Below are 27,025 nucleotides of genomic sequence, written 5' to 3'. Positions count from 1 at the left end.
ATAAAAACGGGGGTGGAACTCATTTTCAAGATGCATGCTAGGGCACCATGTAAGGAATCTCAGAGTTGACCCTTTTGTGCACAAGCTAGTGCAATGCTGATTGAAAATAAGTCATCAGCTTATTCTCCATTCCAACTGCATGTGGGAAAAGAAAATCTGTCCACTTACCGGTGGTCGCAGAGGAACTTGGGGTTGTCTCCGTCGTCCCTCCGAATGAGCCACTCCCTGAACGATGGGTGGTAGAACATTCGGCAGTTGTCGCGGCGCAGACACAGGAACTCCGAGATCAGCTTGAGACGCTGCTGGAATTCGCTCCACGGCATGAAGTCTTTGGTCAAACTTGCATTGGCAGACTACCAAGCAACAAAAGAATGAGGAATGAGATGTTAACCCTTCAGTGATGCAATGCACAATTTTCTTCTCTCCGCCAATTGTGCACGAATCCTTCCGAGCACACCAATGACTAAATTGATAAAATCATGAGGATGTTTCACACACTTTCAAGAGTTGACAAGAACAAAAAGTCACGGTACACTGATCATATCAAGACATAAAATGTTAGCTAATTTTTGTACAGCAGTCTTACATGCCATGAGAATTCTATCAATTTGTAACTTCATGCCTGATGCCTTACAACATCTTAACCCGTTGAAGACAAGTCCCGAGTGTACTCGGGCAGGGGCTTATGGGAAATGCGTGTTATAGCAAAATCAGCCTGTCCTCAACGGGTTAATAGATCTTTGGATCTGAAGGTTAGGAGAGATATACATGTAGTTTATGAATAATTTAATTGAATTGAATTTCCTGAAAATTGCATGAAAGTAAATTACAGAGGAATCACTAAATCCCCCTTAAACCAGCAACCAAAGTTTGATACAAGATAATGCAAATTTTCTTAGGCTTTTCATTATATCACATATTTACTAAAGCCGTTACAATAAGATAAGCCTATTACTACGATATTCATTAAATACATCTGATGCATACACACAAAAAAAAACCCCAACAACAACAAAAGTCCAACTCCTCCACCACAATAGGATGAAACACATACAGATACGGCTTGATATAGTTGTGACGTATGAAATGTGTTTCAAACGGTTTGCTATATTTGCTTGTATCTCTCACCTGAAAGAGAAGTTCATCTCCCAGCGGGTAGAGAGAGGCCAGACCCACATTGAGGATGGGCGTGACCCGGTCAAAGGCCCGCATTGTTGGGAACTTGAGATTGCACTGGAGGAGAAAGATCTCTGAGAGGTTGATGGGCAGCACCTTGAAGCTGGGACTCTTCATCACCAGGTAGCCCTGCTCGATGAGGTCTAGGGTCAGCTTCAGGTAGAGAAAGCAGCCTCGGCTGAGCGACTGGAGGTGGCTGCGGAACTTGGCGATCATGGACTGCTCCACCTTCCCGTTCAGGGAGACGTTAGTCCTGAGCGTGTTGCTCAACTGGAGTCTGTGGTTGATGTACAGCTCGGAATCCTTCTGGATGAACTCCGAGTTGGAGACCTTGTCGAGCGAGATACGCTGGATAGGCAACATCTTGGTCAGCTCGGCGAACGAGCTGCGCACTGTGAGGATGAGCTTGAGCCACTGCGGGAATCGGTTCATGTGGCGCGCCAGGAACGAGGCGATGGTGTCTCCGTAGTCTGACTTGTGGAACTCTGCATCGCTGAGGCCATCCACCAGGATCAGGCAGTTGTCCATCGGAATCTTTCCCTGAGCTTTGAGGATGTTGAGCGGCTCCAGGATGCCCTTGGTGAAGGCGTCGCCGGGGTTCTGGGTGCACTCCCGCAGCGTGAGGTGCGTCTGGACCTGGGGCTCACTAAGCAGCATCTCCCTGTAGACACTGAGGCTCTGCGAGAGCTGGGCTGCTAGGTTGTGGATGAACTCGGGTACCAGACATGTGATGCTGTTATCAGCCTGAAGATGGCAAATAAGAACAGGCAAGAGACTGTAAGGACAGTTTCCATTTTGAGAAACTCAGAGAGAAAATAATCTTATAATATGCTATAATGCTACATAACATTCATTCTAATAATAACATTTTGAAATTTCATTTGATAGTAAGAATGGTGTATCCTTGTTGATCAATGCTACTCTCTATTAAAATCTATCGCCCTTCAGATAATTCGCTCTCATCATCATTATCTGGATCACCTTCATCACAATCACCTTTATCATCGTTACCATTACCATTACCACTATCAACAGCACCACCATCACAGCCATCCCAGCCTTGATGGTCGCCACGGAAGGCCTATTCATAAATTAACGTACCTGACACACGTGGAACGCCACCACCTGGGAGGCCAGCGACATGAGAGCCTGCTCCGACTGCTGTCTGGCACGGGTCATTGTCGCACTGCTGTTGTACATGTTGTTCTGGTTGGTCGGTGCCGACTGGTCTGTGTTCACTGAGATGAGAGCAGTCAACAGGTAATACGATCTTATATTATCTAGGTGTCATTCAACAAAGAATTGTTACATCTGGAAAGAGATAAGTAACATCCATTACCTGTGACATACCTCAGACTTAATTTTTGGGGCTTTTTTTTTTGGGGGGGGGGGGGAGGTTACATGCTGTAAAATTACTGTAATGACAACTAATAATATGTAAGGTACCTGGTTTATAAAATCAACTCATTGTACTTCCACATTACATGGCATCTGGTTTTTACATACGTCTTGTTTGTTTTTTTCCCATCCAATAATATGGAGCATTTTAAGAAACTCCAGCTTCACATCTGGTGCAAACGAGGACAAGAAGAAGAAATGTTTTGGCTGGTTGACGAAAGACAGAACCTATCTCACCACTTGCAGGAGCGTGGATGTTACTGTTGATGAGGAGGCTACCGAGAGTACTGAGCGAAACCATCTTGGCGACGATGGACGTTTTGCCCGTCCCCACGTCCCCGAGGATCCCCACCCCCTTCAGCTTGGCCGCCAGGGTGGGGTCTTTGCTGAGGCAGCGCTCCAGCTCGGGAAAGAGCCACTCCCTGCCGACGAACAGCGTCTTCTGGTTGAAGCCTGGGATCTCGAAGGTCATGGGTCGCAGCAGCAGGTGAGTTGGTTTCAGGGCTTGCATGCGAGCTGCATTAGAAACACACATGGTAGGTAACATGGAGCGATAGAACGATATACTACATGTATTAACAGAATACTACATTATGCATACAAGTATCTGTTGTACATTTAAAAAAAAAAATTAACTCCTGAAAATTGATAACTTTGCCTCTGTGTTTGCTCCCCTACATGAAACAATACTTGCATGCAAATTGGATTCCAAGTATTGGATGAAACCCTGATGCACAAAGAGGTGAATTTCATCAATCAATACTAGGTCTCTGAGGAAAATAACATGGATACATTTGAATACCTTAACAGGAAAAAAAAACTTATTCAGGGTATACTTTTTCAGTGGAAATATGTTTGTAGCAAAATATATTCTTAATCAAAATGTAACTGAGATAAAATGACAATACAGCCATCTTATGCTACTTTTCAGCATAAAATTTGCCCATCTCAAAATCAAGCTTGACTCACATGTGACAACAATAGCATACCTAGCTTTGTTCACACTTTTTTTTTTTTTTTACCAAAGTAATTGAATGACAAAGTTGCTGGGAGCTACAGCATTGAATTTGGATTACATAAGTGTCAACAGGTTGATACATTGCCTTCAGAGCTTCCCTACTTATCTGACATAAGTCAGATATAAAAAATAATCCTCTTCCAGGGCAAACTAAAACAGCTGCAAAGGATAGGTATAGGATGCGCAAAGGAAAAATGAACCAAATTCTTGGTGGAGAATAAAAACCAGCATGAATGTGAAATCAATATGCTTTGAAATGGTTGCCAGCTCAGAGGATTCCCAAAATCTCAAATGCATCACACCGTTGTACTGAAAGGAAGGAAAACGTGAGAACGCACACAAATGCAAATGCAGATAATATACACCACTTTTGGCAAATGAAGAGGATACATAGTCCTTATGATGGAATATGGGGTCATTTTAGGTGCAATTTTCAGCTTATTTCCCATTAAACCTACATTATGTGCGGTCTAGCGTAGACTTTAGAGTACCTTTGAAGTCTGGACTGAGTTTATTGCCATTTTCCTTGTCTCTGAGCGACCTTCGAGTGAAGGTTCGTCGGCCCTGCAGCAGAGACATGTCATCGGTTGCCTCTGGGCTGGAAGCAGAGGTTGCTATGGAAACAAAGAAATGGTGCACAGCACACAGCAAATCATAGCAAAGATTGCAAAATGTGATCGCAGTAAAAGAGACCCTCAAAAAAGAAAGAAAGAAAAAAGAAAGCAAGGAACCGAGAAACATGTCTGCCTAACAGGTGGTGTCATTTCCTACAAGGATCATTTCGGAATCAAAAATGTGGGAGAAGTTACCAAGTACCCATCTTGACATTTGTATGGAGTCAATGGTAAAGTGTTCCCCTGAAATTGAGGTAATTTGGATTTGCTGTGTACTTTCTGGAAGAGTTCAGTCTTATGCATCATGCAATGGAAAATTTTGTTAGGAGCCAAGGAACTGAAAGGCCAAAGTGTAATACACGGACGCATTTGAAGAGAGAAATATACAAGCCAAATGAAGCAAGGGCGCACATGACAAAATGAAACTGAGTTGCCCCCCACTGGTGAACAAAAAATTTATGCATAGCACACACACGCACAAAATAAAGAAAGATCTTTGCACAGATAGACAGAAGAGAGTAAGATCTGAAGCATACATCAAAACACTCCCCATCACAGGGGGCGCAAGTTATGCCTCAGCAGCACGAGTGATGCGACAACATCAATTAAGCTGGAAAATTGCTGAATGTATGTCACTACTGTCATCACTTTGAAGTAACCTCACAAATCTGAGATGAGATGAAGTACTTATTGGACATGTGAAAGCCCAAACACTGACATAATCGCTTCTGACTGGAATAAAACGTGACTGTCATATATGTGACCTCACATCACAAAACCAACAAAGTGTCGCTTGATGAAATTTTTCAGTTCACGCTAAATTCATCGATAAACATTCTATCCACAATTTTGCAAAAGCATTAATGTTGCTGCTGATTGTTTGTAAAGTTTCTGTGTGGTTTTCATGCATGCTTTCATGAATATACCCCATGTAGAGGAGAAAAGGGGAAAAAGGCAACTTGAGACAGAAAAATTATTGACTTACAAAATCTGTAAAATACAGCACTTATACTTACTTGTATGCTTCCAAACTTTGAATTTAGAGAGAAAAATAAAAACGCTGTCATAAAACACCCCAAAACCCTAATCAGTGGAGTTGACCCTAAATGCAATATTTTCAGGCTCACTGGAAAACCAACCTGTGTGACTTAATGTGGGATTTTCTTTTAATGCAGAGCCACATATGAAAATAAACAAAACAACACAGTAATCTTATGTGGCATGAGTAAAGAGAGCAGCAAATTTCAACATCAGGCCATGATCCAGGGAATATGGGATGATTGTTGACCATGTTCCAAGTATGGCAGTGATGTATCAGTAACGCAGGGCTGCACGCTGACCTACTTTTTTTACTGGTCCGACCTGTTTGTCAGACCTGTGGGTACCAAGTTTTTCCATTTTTTACTGGTCCGTTCCTGAAAAAGTCGCTGGTCCGATAGTGATTTCTACTGATCTGGACCATCGGACCAGCGCCAGTGTGCAGCCCTGAGTAACGACAAAAATATGTAATATGACCAAAAAAATATTGATTTCATGCACGCGTGGAATGGTGGCTACTGCTCTTGACCATGTGCAATTGACTCTTTGCCTTGATCTTGAAGGTGGATAACATGTGACCCTTTTGAAATGTAATCTCAGTGATGTGAAAAAATGGGGAAGACTCACTTGATGCTGAGCGAAGCCTTGCCTGGGAGGCCAAAGTACCCCGCCCACTGAGGGACACCTCCTGGTTGGTGAAGACCGTGGTGCCCTCTGACCCCATGTCCTGCTTCTCTCCGGCATCCATGACCTGCGACCTCTGATCCTGCTGGGCGACGACGTGATTGGGCTGTCTGGACTGGGCGGCTGAGGGCAGCTGACCGTTGGGCATGGGTAGTGACTGTTGGCTGGTCAGGCTGGCCTGCTGCTGGACAGCCAACTGCTTGGACAGGGCGGGGCGCTGACCGGACTTTGGCGCTTTGGTCTCGCTGGCACTCTGCTGAGCTCGCTGGCTGCTGGGGTCAGTCTTTGGCGCATGACCTAGTCTAAATTGCTTGCCTATCAAATATTAAATGTGCATAATGTAAAAAAACCAAAACAAAACAAAATAAAAACAAAAACACACACACAAGAAAAAAGAAAGAACACAATCGCTTACCTGACAACATTCTAGCACATGGAAAATTCTAACATATTCCACATGCACACTGTCATGAAATTAGCATGAGTATCTTTATACCACATTAATTTTGGCAGACGGAATCATTACTGATATCTATTTCAGCCCAAATGCAAGTGACATTTTATGCACCTCTAACAGTCCTTTGATTATGAAGACTCTAGGTAGTAAAATAGAGTATAATGCTTGAAGCATGCCACCTGAATTTCACAACCATTCCTAGAAACAATCTACCAGTTGGCAAATCAAAGACTACAGCTATACCGAAGTAGCAGTACTCTTTTAATTACATGAAAAGAATCTTTTTGCTTCTTTAGATGCACCCCACAAGTCAAACAATCTAATGCCACAGAGACAAATAATGATTTCTTGAACATGAAATAACAAGTGGACAAAATGAGACAGCACCTTCTATGTTGGCCATCACATCCCGTGGACTGGTTGGAGTGGGAGGGGCCTGCATGGATGACATATCGAAACCTTCCATGGAAGAGACACTAGTGATGGAGTGATCATCCAGGGAAGAGACGGTACTGTTGAATGAAATGTTACTGGTGTCGTTGGCTGACGAATCCAGGGAGGCACCGCGCTGGTGACCTGCGCCAGGAATTTTCCGGGATGCGCCATCTTTGGCTTGATCATGTCGACACTCTGCTGCCGGAGGTGGCCGCTAGCGCCGACGCCAGCAACTGACCCGCCTTGATCCTGGACGCCCATCTGGGGCTTTTGTCCAGCTGGAGCACCATTTGTATTGTTGCTGGCACTGGAATCGGCCTTGACGCCACCATCCAGCAGCTGCTGCAGTCTATTCTCCAGACTAGGTCCCCCTTCGTTTCCGGGGCTTTGATAGCTGGCTGGGCGTCCCTGGGAGGTCTGCTTGGGCGCTTGACCCCGCTGATTCTGCTTGCTCCGGGACTCCAGTGTATTGGCACGCACACCGGCAACAAGACCAGTTCTATTGTGATTTGTAGTGTTTGCATAGGTTGTGACAGGCTGCTGCTCATTGGTCCTTTGAGCAGGGTTCTCTGATGGCAGCTTGCCCAATCTATCTTGCCCACCAGGCAACAGTGGAGACTCCATCTGCTGGACGTGGTCCCTGTGTGGCTGCTGCTCCGCTGCCTTACCCTGCCGCGAAGCAGCCGTAGGTATGGACTGCACGGTGGCAAACCGTTGGTCGGTCACCATCTGCACCTTCCCCTGCACCACACCATTACCGTGGGCCTGGTGAAGGTGGTGTGGCTGGTGAGGTTGCTGGTGCAGTTGCTGATGAGGTTGCTGGTGAGGCAGGGGATGCTGTTGGTGGTGTTGCTGCTGTTGACTAAACCTCTGCTGCTGCTGCCATATGTTCTGCTGTTGCTGCTGCTGCATCTGGTGCATTTGGTGCTGGTACTGCAACTGCTGCATTTGCTGTTTCTGCTGCAGGTACATTTGCTGCTGGGACATTTGCAACTTCTGCTGGTACATCTGCTGCTGTTGCAGGTGCATCTGGTGCACTTGCTGGGCCTGTTTTTGGTTTCTATGTGGTACTTGTTGCATTGGCACCTGTGGTGCTCCCTGAGGTGGTATAGAAGTCACTGGTTGCACATGTCGCCCACTGCTGCCAACATTCCCATCACTTATCCCCGCTCCTGAACCCCTTCTGTCCGATCCCCTTCCGCTACCCCTCCCTGGCTGGTGAAATCCACCACTCTGCGAGTTCTTGCCGCGCCCACTCCCCTTTCTGCTGTGGTTGTACCCACTGGGGGGATTCCCTCCTCGCCCGCTCCCTCTTCCAGTTTGACTGAAACCCTGTTGAGGATGCTGCTGGTTGTAGCTGACCTGGTTGTCGCTGGGATGGCGGGGGACCTTCGACAGAGGCTCCCCGTCTCCCTCATGAGTCCTACCAGGGTGTCCTTGCATCACACCTGGACCCTGTGCAGATCTCTGATGCTGAACCATCCCCGGCATCATCCCTTTTCCTTGTGCCAACCGCACTTTCTGGAGCTCACTGGCCGGTGTCACCCCCGCCCTGAGAGATGGATTGATGTTCTCCTGGTTGGGGTCTGGATGAATCGGCCTTGACTGGGGCTGTCTGGGAGGAGGAAGCTCAGGCGGCTCGGGGCCAATGGTTGGCGGTGGAGGTCCAGACGGAAGGCAGGGTGGGGCACTGCGAGGGCCCTGGCTGAATAGGAAACCGAGTCTGTTGATAAGGGCCTCCGCTGCTTCTGCTGGTGCTGGGGGTGGTGTATTATTGTCATCTGAATATTGAAAAGAATTTGAAAAATGTTACGATGATGTCACAATCTCAATAGCACATCATGACAGCTGATTATCATTGGTGTTATCACTATGATCTAATAAACCTGGTCTTTTTTTCCCGATGTATTGTAATCAATCACTTGACAGTGAAGACTATACAAAACAGCTCCACGGATCAATTTCCTTTGAATTTCTTAAAAGTACAGACAACAGCAAGATGGGGAACCATCACACTCCCTATCAACACTGCACTTGTAATGAAAATGTGAATGTACACAAACCTAGTTGACAGGGGGGACTATGATAACATTTAGTCATCATAATCCTACAGAAAGGCAACCACAATAAATGGATAAATTAAACATGCATGAATTACTATATCGAGGCATTTGTCGGATGCCAAACAAATGGCATAGATTTACCTTGGACACATGCATGCAGCTTCTTTTATGGTTTAATATCATTATCAATCACAAGAAGACTTCTGAGTATATCTGCAGCATGCCTTCCTGAGTTATTCAACCCATAATGTGCCACAAGTAGTGCACTAGTACCAAGAGCAGAGTTGTTCTCTTGCACCTGTAGACAGGTAATGTTCAATTCATTCATATTCAGATTTCTGATGGAGAAACGAGTGTATTTTGACAATGCAACCCTAATATGAACAAAACAATACGCAACAGAACAAAAGAATGACAAATGTAAATACAGACTTGTACGCATGGTAACATAGGTCGATGACTTCAGCATCCAACTTCAGGCATATTTACACTAACATGGCACATTATGGATTTAGGGGGGGGGGGAAGGGGGGGGGGGGGAGAGGGGAAGACACCATAGATGATCTCTGTCTCACCCTGACATGATTCACACACACTGACATTCTCGGGGATGTCTTCGTAGTCGGAGTCCGACCCCACGTTTGATGCGGAGCCGCTGGGAGGGGCCACTGGCGGTGGAGGGATGAAGAGTTTGGGCGGGCCACCATCGTACGACTTGCTCAGGGGAAGGTCTGGTGGTGCTAAAAGGAGAGAGAAAGGACATGGGGGGGGGGGGGAGGAAGACGAGGGATGGAGAAGGAGAAGATAGACAGTGGATGAGGACAAAGATGGTATAGATGACAGAATGGTTGTTAGTCGGGTTGGTTACCATGGTGAAAAGAAGAAATGGATTTGATGCAGCAAAGATAAGAATGCATCAGTCCACATACAGGGACAATTGTTGATTATAGATGTTTGTCACAAGGCAGGCATGTAATGTGTCCAGACACATATATATGTCATTAAATGATACAAATACCATGACACATAGTGGATACAGTAAAAATGTGATTAACATGTTGGAGAGAGGATGACAATAAAGGTATGGAATAAAGGGGATGGTAAACAAAGGCAGATCAAAAGAACATTTATGAACACACATAAATTCCAATTTTTAAAAAAAAATGTACTGTACAATCACTGGGGCCTTTCAGGTGAATGCAAGGGAAACAATAACACTGAGAAATTATTTGCCCATTTTTTTTTTTTTTTTTTAAAGGAGGACATGTTTCTTTGAGAGCTTCTTGCCTTCCTCATGAATAATACGAACTGGAAGAAAGTTATAATCAAACATACAAAACTTCACTGACATCTAAGTATGTTATCCTGCTTCTTTCTTTCACAAACAAATTCCTTCCTGGTTCATTTTTTTTAAATTTCCTTTTATGCCAACAAATTATCAAATTTGATCAATTTGTGCTATACTACAAGCGGTTCTTTGTTACAAGTAAACAATTTTTATATGAAGGTCATCAATGGAATATATAACAATAATGCCTCCAGCGACACTTCGTGGCAGAGGCATACAAATTTACTTCACTGGGTACTCACCTGGTCTCTCTTGCTTTTGGATGGGATATGACGGGATTGGAGGAGAGTCAACCCGTGGTTCGTCGAAGAACTTTTTACTCCGCTGACTTTGTGGAACTGTAGAAGAATCTGAAAAGAAAAATATAGACAGACAAAATGCTGGCTTGTTAATATTCTCTTCCATGATAGGATTTGGGTGCATTTGAAATATCTATACCCATAGATGTTTATGTTGTGATACTGACGTTTTCATTGCATAAATCAAAATATACCCCCTGGGCCCCATGCTCTCAGTCACACAAAAACTCAGCAGACTATATAACATAGTCTTCAATATAAGCTAGCTCTACCAACAGAGCAGAAATGAACCCCTAAAAACTACAAACATGTAATCAAACAATACTACAAGATGATGAAAGTGTTTTCCAGGATTTTGATGCTTTAAATATACTCTTCGTTTTCAAGCTGATAACTATGACAAATAATTCTTTGTGTGCATTCTGGAAAATTATATACCATCCATCCCCCCCCCCAAAAAAAAAGAGAGAGAAATATATATATATATATATATATATATATATATATATATATATATATATATTTCTCTCTCTTCTTTTTTTTTGGGGGGGATGGATGGTATATATATATATATATATATATATATATATATATATATATATATATATATACATACATACATACATAGTAAATATACAGTATATATATATAAAAAATGAGAGAAAAAAAGAAAGAGAAGGAGAGAAAGAGGGAGATAGATAGAGATATAGAAAGAAAGGGAGAAAATGGGAGGGAAGAGAGAAAAGCAATAGCAATGTGGTTGTACTGCACCATTTCAAACCAAGTTGCCACAGTTGTGTTGTGGTGAGTTTTGAAATTAACAATATAAACCACAGCATTACACTGTCAGATTACAACTTCCTGTCTTTTTTTTTAATGAAGCAATAAGGTGCCCAATTTAGCATAATTCCACTGAGGCTGTTTGGATTGACACCAGGGCTGCAAAAAAGCATATTATGTAAAGTGATGACAATCCATTTGTATTGTGTCTATCCTGCGTTTGGAATTGATTCAAAGAAATGTGAACAATTGTACACATTTCCGACCTCAGCTACAACGTGATAAATCTCTGAGTAAATATCCCATTTCCTGTGAGTAGGTACAGGACAGAGAGTCAATTACATTAACATTGATGCATCCAATATATACACATTGATAGAAATTATAAGAAATATGTATGAAATGTATGATATTATCATATGTATGACATTATCAAATATGACATTATTCTACATCTTGGTCTATCTACACATTTACATGTACTGTGACGTTCCTTCTTCACTCATTTAACTTGCTCAAATTGAGACAAATCTGTTTTGTACATACATTCCATGGCACTGTCACGCCATCTAGACTTAATATTCAACATCTGATTGATATCCCAAGGTATCCGCTGTAATTAAGTATGGGACAACAAATCCCCTGTGCTGAATGACATAATTTGCATATTGACCCAATACAAATCGTGAACATCATTTATCTCCGATTGCCAACGTAATTTGCGTGCCGTTGCGTGTCCTTCGGTACGCCAGAGATTGTCCATTCAACCTGTTTGCACGTGCCCGTAATGGATTTTCACAATTGCCCTCGTTTCCTCCGCAAGTCTGGAGACGCACGGCTCTACTCTCAATGCCTCTTTGATGGAGGCAATCTTTGCTGACCTAAATAGCTACCTTCTTCAATATTCCCTTGTCGATCCGAAGCAGGAGGCACATTCAGTTCTGTCATCATCCCATTCCTTCTCCTCCTCTCTTCCTGTTTTCTGCCTCATGTATATCTCTCCTCCTCCTCCTCTCCATTCTCTTCTCCTCTTTTCTGTTTCTTCTATCTCTCTTCTCCTTTCTCTCCAGTATCTCTCTCCCTATCTCCCTGCGTCTTTCTGTGTTTCTCTCTGTCTCTCTCTTCTTACAAGTACTGTAAAGCATGGAATTTTGCGGCATGAAATTTTCGCGAATTGCAGCTGACAGCCTTTTTCGAGGCACGAAATATTTTGCAAATTGCAACTGGCGTTCAATGCATACGATGTAGTCAAGAACTTTTGTGTGCATTTTAATTTCGTGAATCTTGGCTCTCGCAAAATTCGCTTAATTAAAATGCAAGCGAACATTTCTGGTTTAACAGTATATCTGTCTCCTACCTGTGGGTAAGTCTACTACTATTAAACATTGCTTTCCCCGGCACATATACAGTACATGCATCCGATGCACAATGCACATGAACCTGCAGAAGAAACAGTTGTGCTTCCACTGGAACAATAGCGAGATGACCGCAGCAGTATTCTGCGCAAAACATTTGACCACAATCATACACACCTGAACACACTATGCTACAAGTAAAGCTCCTACATTGTACTATGTCGATCATACAAAGTAAACATGTTCTGTCATGATAACCCCAACAAGGGAAGCAAAACAAAATGGGGGGGGGGGGGGGTCCCACTGAATACTGAAAATATACACACTGTAATACTAGAGTGGAAATAAGATAACTATGCAAGAGTCAGTTAACACTCCCTCCCCTGAACATATATTCTATTCCTATTGGTTGCATGGCAATGTTATAAACATACAAAAGACCACAAGAGAGAATTTGGAAATTGGCAGAACGGTGGCCATTACACCATGAAGAGCATATTGACAGGGCACACACAGATTTTGCTGTATAGGACTGTGAGAACCATTGCATTGTGGGTATCTGCAGTATCATACCACACTGACTTGTGAAGCTACAGGGTAGTGCAATATTGTGAGGGCAGGCCCAAAAGGTAAGGCTACTGACCACAACGACCTACAGTATACTGCAGATGGAGAATAGCCAACAAAAAAAGACACAATATTCTTAATATGAAGAGAATATGTGGAAAAAAGAAGAAGTAAGAATTACACTCCTACAGAAACCTGATTAAAACTTCAGATAAAGAAACTCTGTAAAATCTTTAAAAAAAATATAATTCAATGTGTTATCAAATTCATAAATAATGTATAAATTCCTAGAGATATAAATTGTAGCTGCAGAACATCAAGGGTGATTTATATCAACATCTTTTGCTACAACTTTACATTCTCACACTTTGAACAACAGCACTGCACGTATTTTGTGGGAGTGTCCATCTGCTATTTCAAATGCTTTTCCAGCACATGACTTTGGGCGCAATTTAACGATACATTTCATCACACCGACTCATCCCTACGTACATATTTTGGTGAGCAACTGCTACGCATGGCTTCGTACAGGCTTAGCCCCAGGGAGTTGAATTATTTCTTGCGGGGAGCCACAACGTTTTTGATGGAAATTTAATGGGTGAACCCTCTATCTGCAATGATCCCCAAATTAGGATATTGGATGCTGTTTGTGCAGACCCCCCCCCCCCAAAAAAAAAAAAAAAGAAAAAAAAAGAAGAAAAATGACTTGAACCAGGAGGAAATATCAAACAGCTTGAAGTAGCACCTATGGTGTGATATTTCAGTGGCATCACTCACGGAAAACAGATCTATGCATGTGGGACTATATCAAGGTCATGTAGGTATTCTTTTCTCTCTAGCTAATTCTTTCCCTTACATCTCATTTCCTGCAATAGCACTAACGAGGAGCTGATCGAGAAGAGCGTAATTGTTTGTTTCACGTGAAAGCCTTTGATGGGTGGTGGTGCTGTCTGGGGAGAACTACATACAATATTCATGGACCAAAATTGAATATTTTCAAGCAATAGGAAATGCAGAGGTTCGCACATTTTTCACACGGCGATGACATAGCATTTCAATCACCAGAGCTTCTCTCTTTTCATAGATATTACAGCGAGCACATGAACAACATCTTACTCCGAAGCACATTTTACGAGATCATCATACTGAGATCATCATCAGATCATATTGTAAAGTTGTTGTTTTTTTTTCTCCCCTTCCTCATATATTGACAAGACATCTAAAAGAATATGTACAGATTAAACATTGGACTAGAAAATGTTTTAAAGACCAGTCTTTTAGAGTAAAAATCCCCTGCATTTGTCAATTAGTTAATTGCAGTTAATACTAAAAGTCCCCAATACTATTAAATGTTACAGAGTAGTCATCAGCAAATATCATTATTCCATGTTTGTTATCATTTGTAGTCCCTGTCACAATCGGAGTATAGGAAATGGCAAAATAATCCCTCATCAACAAATTTTACTAATCTACCTCAGATAATTGATATTTTTACATTTTTCCTGGGATGTATTTTGTTTCATATTGCGATACAAAATAATCACACATGCTTTTGCTCATGTAATTTGTTCTGCTATTGTTTAAATGAAATCATATGGAGAATAATTCACATAAATGGGGTCTTGCTGACTGACTATGCAACATTTTTCAATATCAAACATTTGAAATCGGTGATAGCAAATATAGTACACAGTCATGAATATAGAGCACACTACACATTAAAAAGCTGCTACAACATCAGAGTGACTGACATTTCGTTCATAAAACTGAAATTGGAATGACTGCATTCAGCTCTTGCGCTGGTTTGACAATCTCTATGTCTGCACTACTCTGAACGTGTTGTTTTTATGAGAGGCCAATGGCATTGTTGGAGCCGCACGACCCTGGACTTTAGTCAACATCAAACTAGCTTTAATATATCGGTCACCAAGAGCAGAGCAATGGGCATGGCATTTAATTGACTGTTGGCCAGTTTAAAGTAACTGGATGACTGACCAGAGGTTTGCCGCACACGCATAAATGATTTAGAAACCCATATTGGATGCAGCCTAGCAACGGTCATCTTTAAGCACGGTTGACCATTAGTGAGACCAGTCGCAGCCACGTCAAAGAAGCAGAGGTTGGCATGACAGCTATATGACGTTTCAATTCCTGAAATTGACCTTTCATTTCTAATGCAGACCCCATATGTCCACCAGTGGTTATCACAAGTTATGACTGCTGGATATGTTCTCGTCTTTGGCCAATGCAACAACAAAATATTTTGCAGAAACCAATTTGAGGATATTTGTTATAACTTCTAAATTGCTGGAATTCATTTGATTCCAATGGTATAGTGATAATATAAAGTTTAATATCATTTTTTGTTTAGTTCAGTAAATATCTATTATATTGATTTATTGTATTTTGTTGTAACTGTGTGGACACTTTGTATCTAATTTTTAAAATGCTTTATACAGATATTGGTAATATCATTATTATTATCCACATCATTAACTGATAAGATTCTACAGTAATACACATTGATTCATACCAATTTGATGAACTAATTGATTCAAAAGCAATATGAATCCAAATTGATTCAAACAAGAATTGTTTATCAACAACAACTAGCAGTGAAATACAATTGATAGAATGAAGCTCATTTATGTGTGTTAATGATGGCTAGCGGCCATAAATAAAGAATAAAATAATAAATATAGAATAAAATTAAACCTTTGCATCAATATTTCATAACAATCTGACTGACAAGCACTACATTATAAAGCCATTTACACCACAAGATTCCTGGCTTACACTCAATACATATCTGTCATCACAGCAAATCAGTTCACAAGTTTATCAACCATACGCAAACACCAAGGATAAGTTATCTCTATGTGCATCCACACTTGAATTTAACCCGTTGAGGACGGACTGATTTTGCTACAACACACATTTCCCATAGACACCTGCCCGAGTATACTTGGGACTCGTCCTCAACGGGTTAATAGCATGGTATACTATTACATACACGGTTATTTGTTGGGACCATACTCAGCGGCAATATACCATGCTAATAGATACTGCAGTATTGCATTTGGCACCATTATCATTCATGAAATACGATAGTATTGGCATAAAGCGCTGCACATGCCCATATCTTCTATGGGGAAGAGATAGAAAGTGCGTCAAGTTATGTGAGCGATAATACATCGCTATTTCGTGACACGATTCACACTCCCATCTCGCATGTGTGTTTTCTGTGAAGACTGGATTACCATCTGGTACCATGTTATTTTGTGATGTATTCCATGGTATGTATCCAACTGCATTCATATTGTGAATTACTGCGCGAAATGCTGCAGTATTTCACCATCAATGTAAATGCACCTTCTGAGTATGTGTGTGTGTGTATGTGACACTTTGTAAAAGGAGATGGCTGTATCTCCTCAAAGGATTGTTTCAGCAGGTGTGACCTTTGCAGATTGTTTTGCCAAGAAAAGGTCAGAAAATTGTGATACAAGAATATAGGAGTACATGATGGATAGGTAGGCTTATAAATGAATCGCACCTTTAAAATGGATAAGGAGGGGGGGGGGGGGGATCCCATCATAGACTCCTGTATTAGGATAGTTGGCTAAATCAGTAATTTTAGAGATGAATATGAAAGGACTCATATATTCATACCAGTACAGACAGTCATACTGTTGTACAAACTTTAAATGAAATTTGTTGGCTACACAAAAGATACCTAAGATTTTATTCCTTTGTTTCCTTCTAATCACTAGCATCATTCATTTGGTGCATTGAGAAATACCAAGAAAATAATATAATATCATCAATCATTCTTTGGTGGTGGCTCTATGAACAATTACAAAAGCCTAGAAGATAATCTGGTGTGGTGATTACTGTCTCTTATTCAAAATCATGCACTCAACTCTGCATAGCAACAACTTTGTTTAAGCAATTTAGTTGCAGCTTTCCCAGACAGAATTCCTGTTGGAATTTGGTTCAATTTTTGTTTTAAATGTTGTTATCTTCTACATCTATTTTTTGTAACAATTTCTGCACAAACATGTTTACTTGGCAGAAGAAACTTCTCAAACTTTAGTGTTACATTTTTGTGACTTATCTCAAATGAATGTCTCTGAAATATTGGATTATGTCACATATTCTCATCGTCATAACCTCACTACATCTGTATGAAAAAAAAAAAATGTTCAAGAACCAAGTTAACACATACACTATGATTCAATGTGATTCACACATATGAAATCAATAAATGTGAATTTGTGGATATTACACTCCACTATAGACCCGACTCCTCAACTCCTTATTGGAATCTAATCTAAAAGAAAAAAAAAGGCCTACTGACTTCTTGTTTCACTCCTCTTGGAGGAAATGATCTGATTCAATCACTGACATTCTACCAAATTAATCAGACAAACCCATATACCGTCTTGTTTCCCTACCTTCTCTCTTATAGATGAATGCGACTTCAGAGCACTGTAACTTATGGCGGCCATAACTGGGGGTCTTCCAAAGTAGAACAGTTCGGAAGCACTCTCAATGGGAAATGCAATGAGCCAGGTGCGTTGCTATGTCAGTGCATAAACTATCTTTTGTTCGGCACACTTGAAGCCCCCAGTTCGAAATTACTATTAAAAAACAGCACCCAAACCGAATGAGTCTATGATGAGAAAATAATGTGTCTTGTTTTATTCTGAATTGCTTTGAATTTGGAATTTAAAAGGGCTGCGCAACAGATCTGTGATCTCACTATAGATGAGTGTGTGGATCAAGCTCACTGATTATTAAAGAACTCACATGATATCATCTCAATGGATTTTAAATGTTAATAATACCATATCATTTTCCTTTTATATGCAAGAGAAACTGAAAGATATTTCTTCAACGGCTCTTAACTTGATGTGGGCATGTTATTACCATGAGTTTGAGGACATTGTAATGTGAAAAATGAGAATCTAGCTGCTCATGACCACAAGACGCCAAACACTTCACATTGCGATAGCAAACAGCCAGCTGTTTTATAAGAAGCAGGTCTAGATGGCTGAGACTGTTTCATCATATGATGATTCTACGCTACACATATAATTGAAGCTATCAATCTGCCTCAGGGGGGAAGAGAGCTATGTCAGAGAGTCTCTGACAGCGGCGTAAACACAGGGCCAGGCAATCATCGTGGAGCCTGTGACTTATCGATTTTTTGAACCAAAAAAAAAAAAGGAAATAAAAAAAAAACCGCGCCGACGAGTATGAGTAAGTCCCCACCGAACTTCATTAAGACTTCAACAAATGTTATATTGCGGGGCGTTTAACCCAGTGCCTGTCAAAATACTTCCTTGACTGAATATTCATATTGCGTTGTACTTTGCTACCATCACACCCCCTTATGAAGAAAGAAAAGTATCCTTGCATTCACAATATTTTTACGAATCAATAGACATGTTATTTACATGAAGTTCAATTATTCAAGAACACAACTGTTTACTAAAATGTGGGAAAATTGTAATTGAAATTGTAATTGTACATAAGTATATCAATATACACAGTATGTGTGTGAGTGTCATGCATACATTTTTTAAGGAAATGGATGGCAAATTATGACAATGTTCTATGATGACATAAAAATGTTGTTTATGGTTTATAATGATTATCAGTGGGAGATGCAGCAAAACTTATATTGTTTTTATGCATCATGGTCACCACAGATTTTGTATATACACCAGTATTATATCAATATCTTTTTTTTTTCTTCATAGAAAGACTCAGGTATGGAAATTAAGACTATTTGTCTCAAGGGAATCCTCCCTTGTATGCAGAATGATTGCCCCTAGTCAAACGTGATGGTACACGAAACTGGGCATCAACGGCATTTACCTTTCCTAACTACTCACAGGCCGAAACCGAGACTCTTAAATATTCATAGTATCCAAATCCGGAGAAGCAGCACCGCGTGACCCCACTGCAATTTGACCTCTGTGGGATTTGTCACAATTTCAACAATTCCTGAGGCCAGCTCTCTAAAGATGCGGTTGCTATGGAAACATCTCTCATAATTCCCCTCCCAGGAGATACGATTGCTGGAGGGGGGGGGGGGGCAGTGAGAGCAGGGAGCACACCAAGAAAGAGAGATTTCCCATACATGAGTGCATGGCTTCAGATCTAGCCATTAATAGGTAGGGACAAATGCCTTTTCTGACTCATTCCATTCAGTACGTTATGATACCAGGTAGGGACATATTATATACATGTATGAACACAAACACTTTTTTTTGTTTGTTTTATGATATTCTTTATTTGAGTTCCATTCAATATCAACTTCATATTAACAATAAAATCAATATTACCAACAACAAAAACTTATGCTGCTGAATCATTTTTCAAACATACGCTACATTATATTTGGTTTTTTTTTTCCAAATCATACCATGTTTTTTATAAGAAAAATGACATGAAATTCTGCATAACTCACAAACACACACACACACACACACACACACCTATATTTCTGGGTAAACCATGCAACAATTCAAAACTAATGCTCCCAGAGATTGAGCAGTGTCTGACAAATGTTATATCACGCAATATCATATGTCAGTATATTGCATGCAAATGCAACAATTAGGCCATGTTGCCCTGCAAGCTCAGAAACCATACAAGAAATCTATTGAGACAGCACTCAGTCCTACATGTACATTCAAAATTGGTTGATGCACTTAAAAGCAGAGTGGTTGCAGGCAGTTGTACTCTGGTGGAAAGTTTACTCTCTTTTTCTATTCGTGACAGAGGGGAGTTATTCCATAGTACAAAGTACTTGACTGCATGCCTTTGTTATCAACCAACTGTGCAGGGATAGTTTATATTGCATGAGAGAGAGAGAGAATATTGAATGCACAGAGCTGCATAGCCTACTCAGGCCACTGCGCAACATAATTCGCTAGCCACGCTGCCCAACCGCCCAGGATTGCCTGCAGGGTGACCACTATACAAATGCAATAGTCAAGACATAATTATTGGTTTTCTGATGTGGAGAATGAGATAGGCCTATTCTTCTACTATATACATTCATCACATATCCTGGGTTGTCGAGGAATTTCTCTTCCCCCATTACTTAAATATGAGTATACTAAGAGTGGAATACACATTTGCATAGTTCCTTCTGCTATACAGGAGCATGTTCTTTTCTTATTGGCACTGTGAGTTCCAGATTATCTCACACACAAGAAACAATGGATTATGGCATATTCATTTACTTCAATAGACAATAACTGCGATGAAAGTAATGTGGTAAACCTCTTCTATGACCCATGTTAAATAAATCTTAAATCTTATCTTACAAACTATCATTCTTAGTTTGATCTGATCCTAATAATCTACTAGCTTTGCTTGTGTAATCCATTCATGCACTATGCAGGTGACAATCACACAAAATTTCAGAAGAAAATCTGCTTGATGAATATGTGACTCAACTCATCATCCACTATTAAATCAAGTATCATATGCTGCAATTTCATATTTTCTCCCGTTGATCAACATGTTTGTAATTGTAACAATATTGATTTCCTCACGTATTACATTTGCAAAAGTTAAGGTAATAGAAATATACCATAATACAACATATACTCATACATATGGAGGATTGCTAGGCTCTGTAAAAACCCACATATATATAGTTCATGAGGGAAAAAATATCTACAATGGTCTTGAACCAGACTATTCTTCCCTCCCATCTTTACCATCTGGCACAAAGTAGGGGTGGGGGGTGGTGAGGAGTAGAGCTGAGGACAGATTTTGATGAGTGAAAATGAAGAAATATGGCAACGATATGACAGATAGGACCCCAATCACCCCTGACAGGGCTAAACAGAGTCGCCAACTTTTTCCCCCAGATTGTGCCAGCAGACGAACTAATATGACAAATCACTAATAAGAGCGCCGCAGCATGGTTTTTGCTTCTTTTTGAGCCAATTTTCAATGAAATGGGGATGACAAATCCTGCTGATTTAATATGACTCAGAAACAAGACATGCTATGCAATGTACTTCACATTTTATCCTCCTCAGCTCTTTAATAGCTCAAACATGATTTGCATCCCTCATGGGCTCTAGCCATTTTTATTTGGCATTTAAGTACTTATTACAATTCAAAGTATACAAAACATAAGACACAAACATATATGCAACACAAACATTCATTTTCTTGATGTTTTGTGTGTACAATAGGCTCTTAGAAGGTTATCAATGAAATCTATTCATGATGGCTGACTTTTGCTCTACTTTTCTTTGCCTGTCCTGATGAGTTCAGTGTGCTACCCTTATCATCCACATCACTTTCGCCCGAATGGTTGGACATCTTACCACTTGCTGACGTGTGGAACATGACTAGACACAAAGAACGAAATTGAATTACTTTGCTCATCCGTAAGATTGCTATCACGGTTTCACAAGGGTTTGGCAATCAATGATCCTTCAAAATATCTAAAACAGATTGAAAAGCTAACTGACATCATCCAAAACAGATAGCAATCAATAGTAGTGCACTGACCAGAAACAATCTGTTGCTGGTTAGATTTTGCGGCATACCAAAATTTTCTCCAGAACACGGCTCTATCTCCAATTTCATTGGATGAAATGTTGGATTTATGCACACATACCGTACATAGAGGTAGGGATGTTCATAACGAGGGTAATCATGGATGATAGGAACTAATCCTAATAAACTACAATGATTGCCCACGCAATTGGTAATCTTTCAAGCCTCAAATTTTGAGCAAGAGTCCCACTCGATGATTAAACCCCAAAACCGAAAGTGTCATGATGACCCCAGTACCATGGTCAAAACCACACATGAAAACATATCGATACACTCGGCACCTGCAGTAAACCTGATAAAATGTGATGATACAGCAGTGCACTTCACACACATGAACTGTATTTTCATTCTGGAGGTTGACCCGGAAGCTATAGGCCACCCAGAACCTTGAAGGAATAACTGCAGACTTGAAATGTGGTATTTTTACACTTCACATACATTTTGCGGTAACATCTTGCAACGAGAAAGCTCATTGCACATGAATGATGGATTTCTGTCACATGCACTTCCCTTTACACCTCCCACGGCCGCATGCAGTACGTGCAGCCAGCCTGCCAGGCTACTATCGGTATAACAGTCCCAGCTGCGTGCAGGTGACTGTTGCGGCACATGCTGTGCACATACCTGTAAACGCGCAATTCTCTCCAACGCTGTAACTTTATGCTTTTTGGAAGCGTGTGAATGGAAAGTACATTGTATAAGCACTGCAGTTCTAAATCTCGCGATATATTTGCTGTGAGAATGGGTCCAATACGTCGGGGAGTGCTTGGAAGGCTCTCTTGCTGCAGAACCTACACACACCTTTTCCTTCTCCAAAGATGAAACCACAAAGGCATCTAATTTACGACAAGCAATGACCATCTGCTTATGTTTTTCAACAACACACAGTATGCACTATTCAATATTAAACATGGAAGTAGTGTCTGAATGCACACTCAAAAGCCTACCTTATTATTATTATTATTTTTTTTTTTGGGGGGGGGGGGGTCTACAGGTATCTCCAAACTTGCAATAGTTGCATGTTTGTCTGCATTTTTCCGACCTCATTAAGCAATATGGAATTTTGACAATGCACTCTTTTTAATTTCCCTTTAAGGTATTCATGGTTTCATCATCTGTATCAAAATAATGCAGATGAGATGAACAGGATTGCATTCACATAACCTTCAAAAACCTGCACTACTTTTGTGTTGCACTACTTTTGTGTGATCTGAGCAACTAATGGTGTGGGGGAAGGGATCCACATGCTTGCAAAAAATTGGAAACACCGCTCTTGCGTGAAGTCACATTACCTTTTGACGGAACATACCTGCATAAGTCATGAAATAATTCAACATATTTTCACAAAAAGAGTGCATTATTTCGATACCGCTGTTGGCGAAATAATTCAAGTCCAGTCATGCTCATGCATTTTTTTCATAATGAGATTTAGCACTCAAACCGGTAGCATTCACTATTAGTATTGCTGAAGGTGTACTACTGATATTAAGTATGAGAAGCAGTAGGTGCATTGACATTGGAATTACTATAGTATCAAATACCATCAACAATTTGTCCACACCAGTCTCATCGGCAAAATGTCACAGTAGTACTGTAGATCTCACATGGTACTGATCTCATTTGCAGAATACCATGGTATTTCTGGTAAAGCATTGCGCATGCACATATCTCCAATGGGAAAATACACGAAGCGTGTCACGTCAAGTAAGAAATACAGAACACCACTGAACGATCTATGATATTTTGTGATACATGTATGATTCACACTTAAATCTCCCATGCATATTTCATGCCAAGTTTGAATTATCACCCTAAATACAACAGCATTTTGCAGTATATTTTGCCACGTACATGTATTTGGCAGTGTATTTGTGTTCACATTACGACCTACCGTGGTATTTTATCATCAATGTGAATGTACCTAGCATGTGTTCTTTTGACCCAAATGAGCCATCTCAACCCAGTACTTTTCAATTTGTAAAAATGCTTCATATGGTAAACCAAAAAAAAATAAAGAAGAAAAAAAAAGGATGAATGCTTATACTTCAGGATTGACAGCACAAAGAGAAAATGTGTTCTATATAATAATTTAGTAATGAGGAGGGAGTTTGGTAAACTAGTAACATGGCTTAATGCTAGACGTATCCCATGGAAACATTACACACACATGGCAAAGTTGTTTGATCATCAATCATGCAAATAGTGTGCTACATTTTTCATTATTCAAAAAGTGTCTCATTTCTAAAAAAGTCTAAAAAGAATGATAAAAAAAGGTGTATCTTGCCCACACAAACCAAATATCAACAGCTTTGCATGAATGGGGAGGGGGAGGGGGGGGGGGGGGACTCCCGTTCCTCCAGATAGAAATGAGTGCCATCACACATTTGCAAGCTAGACCTATATGCATACTGTAAAACCAGAGACATTTGCAGCATGAAACTTTGGCTAATTGGAGCCAACAGCTTTAAAAACAACAACAACAACAACAACAACAACAACAACAACAACAACAACAACAACAACAACAACAACAACAACAACAACAACAACAACAACAACAACAACAACAACAGCAGCAGCAACAACAGCAACACCAACAACAACAACACCAACAACATTCATGTGCATTTTACCTTCATGAATCTTGGCTACTGGCATAATTTGCAAAAGTTTCAAAAACATGAAAATTTCTGGTACTGTGTGATTATATACTGTAAAACGAGGAATGTCCGCGTGCATTTTAATTTCGCGAATTTCGCGAGAGCCAAGATTTGCGAAATTAAAATGCACATGAAAGTTCTTGTCTACATTGCACGCACTGAATGCCACTGGCAATTCGCGAAAATTTCGTGCCGCGAATATATCATGTTTTACAGTATATCATTATTATTTCCAGGGTATGACAAGTTTCCTCTTTCTTTTGCTTCTCTGTCAAGCTGATAACCCACCTGCACCTGTTTGAGGGATTTATGACCAACATTTATTGGGCAGTAAATTCTCTACGGCAGTCAAAAACAGTCTGACAATCACTGATATATTATTCCCAGTGTTTTAAGACACTGTCCTGAAAAAACTCCGCAATCTAATTCTGTCGACCAATAAATCTAATTGACTGTGCTTTGCAGGAGTTACGAGGCAGGAGGTGATATGACCAGTCGGTTTCTTTTGTACAACTATAACTAAAACAGAAACAGAAGTAGCTCCAGGAATTATCTTGCTCACAGGTAATCTGATTAATTCAGGTGCAATCACGCAGACTACGCACAAATCATAGTACCACAACATAACTCAGCACTAAACTTTAGCCAGCGTTCTATACTGGTGGTTGGAAGACTCTCACACTCTCTCATCATATCTAAAGTTACCCCTTCTTACAGCTAACGCTAGATGACAGGTGCAAAGATATATCTCTCTACCTGCCTGAATGAAATATGTCATGATATATGATGACAGGGGGGGGGGGGGTCATTGATAATTTACACAATTTGTTCTCATTGGATGCATTCAAATCTGTAAGTGTACAATAATTGTAGGTGCCCCTTTAAAGACTGAGATACTCTTACCCACATTTCATTAGACTGACATGGGCGGCAATGACGCACAACACACAAATATGTCACCACCCCCTTACAAGAGAACTCACTTTCAGATCCTCTTTAAACATAGAACCTGGAAGATTTTCAATTTCTGCTTCGCTCCTTTTTCGATGCTGCTTCCCACACCACAATCAAAGTAAACTGCCACAAGAGTGTCTTGCTACCATCACGTCTGCATTTATTTGCATTTGAAGGCTGCGTTTATCTAAAAATTTTCTGAGGCAGAATCATGATCCTAAACGTGTTTAAGGCATTTTTCAGGGGTTAGATAAACGCAACCGTGTTTTCAAACGCGTTTAGAAATGGTGTTTTCAAACACCTTTCAAAAGGCGTTTTGAAACACGTTTGAGACCACGATCGCCGTTCTGTGAGTAGATAAACGCAATGCCATTTTGAAACGCGTTTATATCTCAAGGTCAAATCCCAGCTGTTTCCGGTTGTGCTCTCTACCCTTTATTTGTGTGTGCCTGATGAAGCATGTTTGCTGAATCGCAGTTGACCTTTACTTCCCAGGTCGAACGGCGCAAAGTAGCTGCGCAGTGACAACACTCGAATCGCGATTGTATGATGGTTAGATAAACACAGCACCCCCAGAATAGCGTTTCAAACCACGTTCGCAAACACCATTCCAAACGCATTTTGAAACGTGATTCTCTCTCTCAAGTTAGATAAACGCAGCCGAAAACAACCATTTGAGTTGATATGTATGCTAGTAGGCCACTGTTTCAGTGCCATGAGAAGTGAAGACTACGTACGATCCATGAAAGCAATTCCCATTCTGCCACATTAAAAAGTGTATGTGTTCCTTTAACTCTCTCAGCTCTCCTCCACACACCTAATTGGATGAAATCAGTTGAGCTTCAGAAACATGCCATAACACAAGTGGATGCTACTCAGGCCGTGTTTATGCTTCCCTTTTTCGGGCCAGAATCAGCGTTTTGAAACGTGATTAGTGCAAAACGCCGTTGCGTTCATGCTCACTTCGATAGAAACGCTGATTCAAAACGCCGATCCAAAACATACAAAAAGGTGCGTTTACGATCGGTGTTTCTGATTAATCACGTTTGACGGGAAGCATAAACGCAACAACATTTCTAAATGTTTTTAGAGTGACGTCATCTTAACGCCTTTCCGGTTCATGTGAAAAAGCGCGCACCGCCCAGCCAGCCAGCTACCCTGGCCTGTGCAGTTTTCCCATGTACTGTGCATACGCATGTCTTTCCCAGCTGCTCTCCCAGGCCAGGCCACCGATCGCAGCGCACGCCCCAATTTGACCTGCCTCTGCTGAGGTCAGCGAAGCAATCGCAAACGTTCTTTCCAAGGCTCGAAGAAAGTGAGCATAAACAGTGCTCCCGTGAACGGCGTTTTGAATCAGTGTTTTGAATCAGCGTTTCAAAATGCTGATTCTGCCTTCGCAAATTGAGCACAAGAGACCCGCGGGTCTGGCGCTCACCCGAGTATCGCAAGTTCACCTTTCACGCAGTCACTAATCTAAATTATTCACAGCTCTACCAAAATTTGACCAGGCATTCTCAAGTAGAAGATGAAAATGTACAATAAGGGCCCAAATTTTTTAAGATTCCTTAATTTGGGGGGATT

General features: G+C 40.9%; 1 pseudogene; it reads right to left on the bottom strand.

The window, feature by feature from the left end:
• The window catches only part of LOC139711745 (uncharacterized), a 114,609-nt pseudogene that overhangs the window by 17,163 nt on the left and 70,421 nt on the right, over positions 1–27,025 (bottom strand).

Source organism: Diadema antillarum, unplaced genomic scaffold (genome assembly GCF_040938485.1).
Source record: "Diadema antillarum isolate AM-2024a unplaced genomic scaffold, OU_Dant_1.0 seq00001698_RagTag, whole genome shotgun sequence".
Lineage (NCBI taxonomy): Eukaryota > Metazoa > Echinodermata > Echinoidea > Diadematoida > Diadematidae > Diadema > Diadema antillarum.
This window is presented reverse-complemented; position numbering and strand designations above follow the sequence as displayed.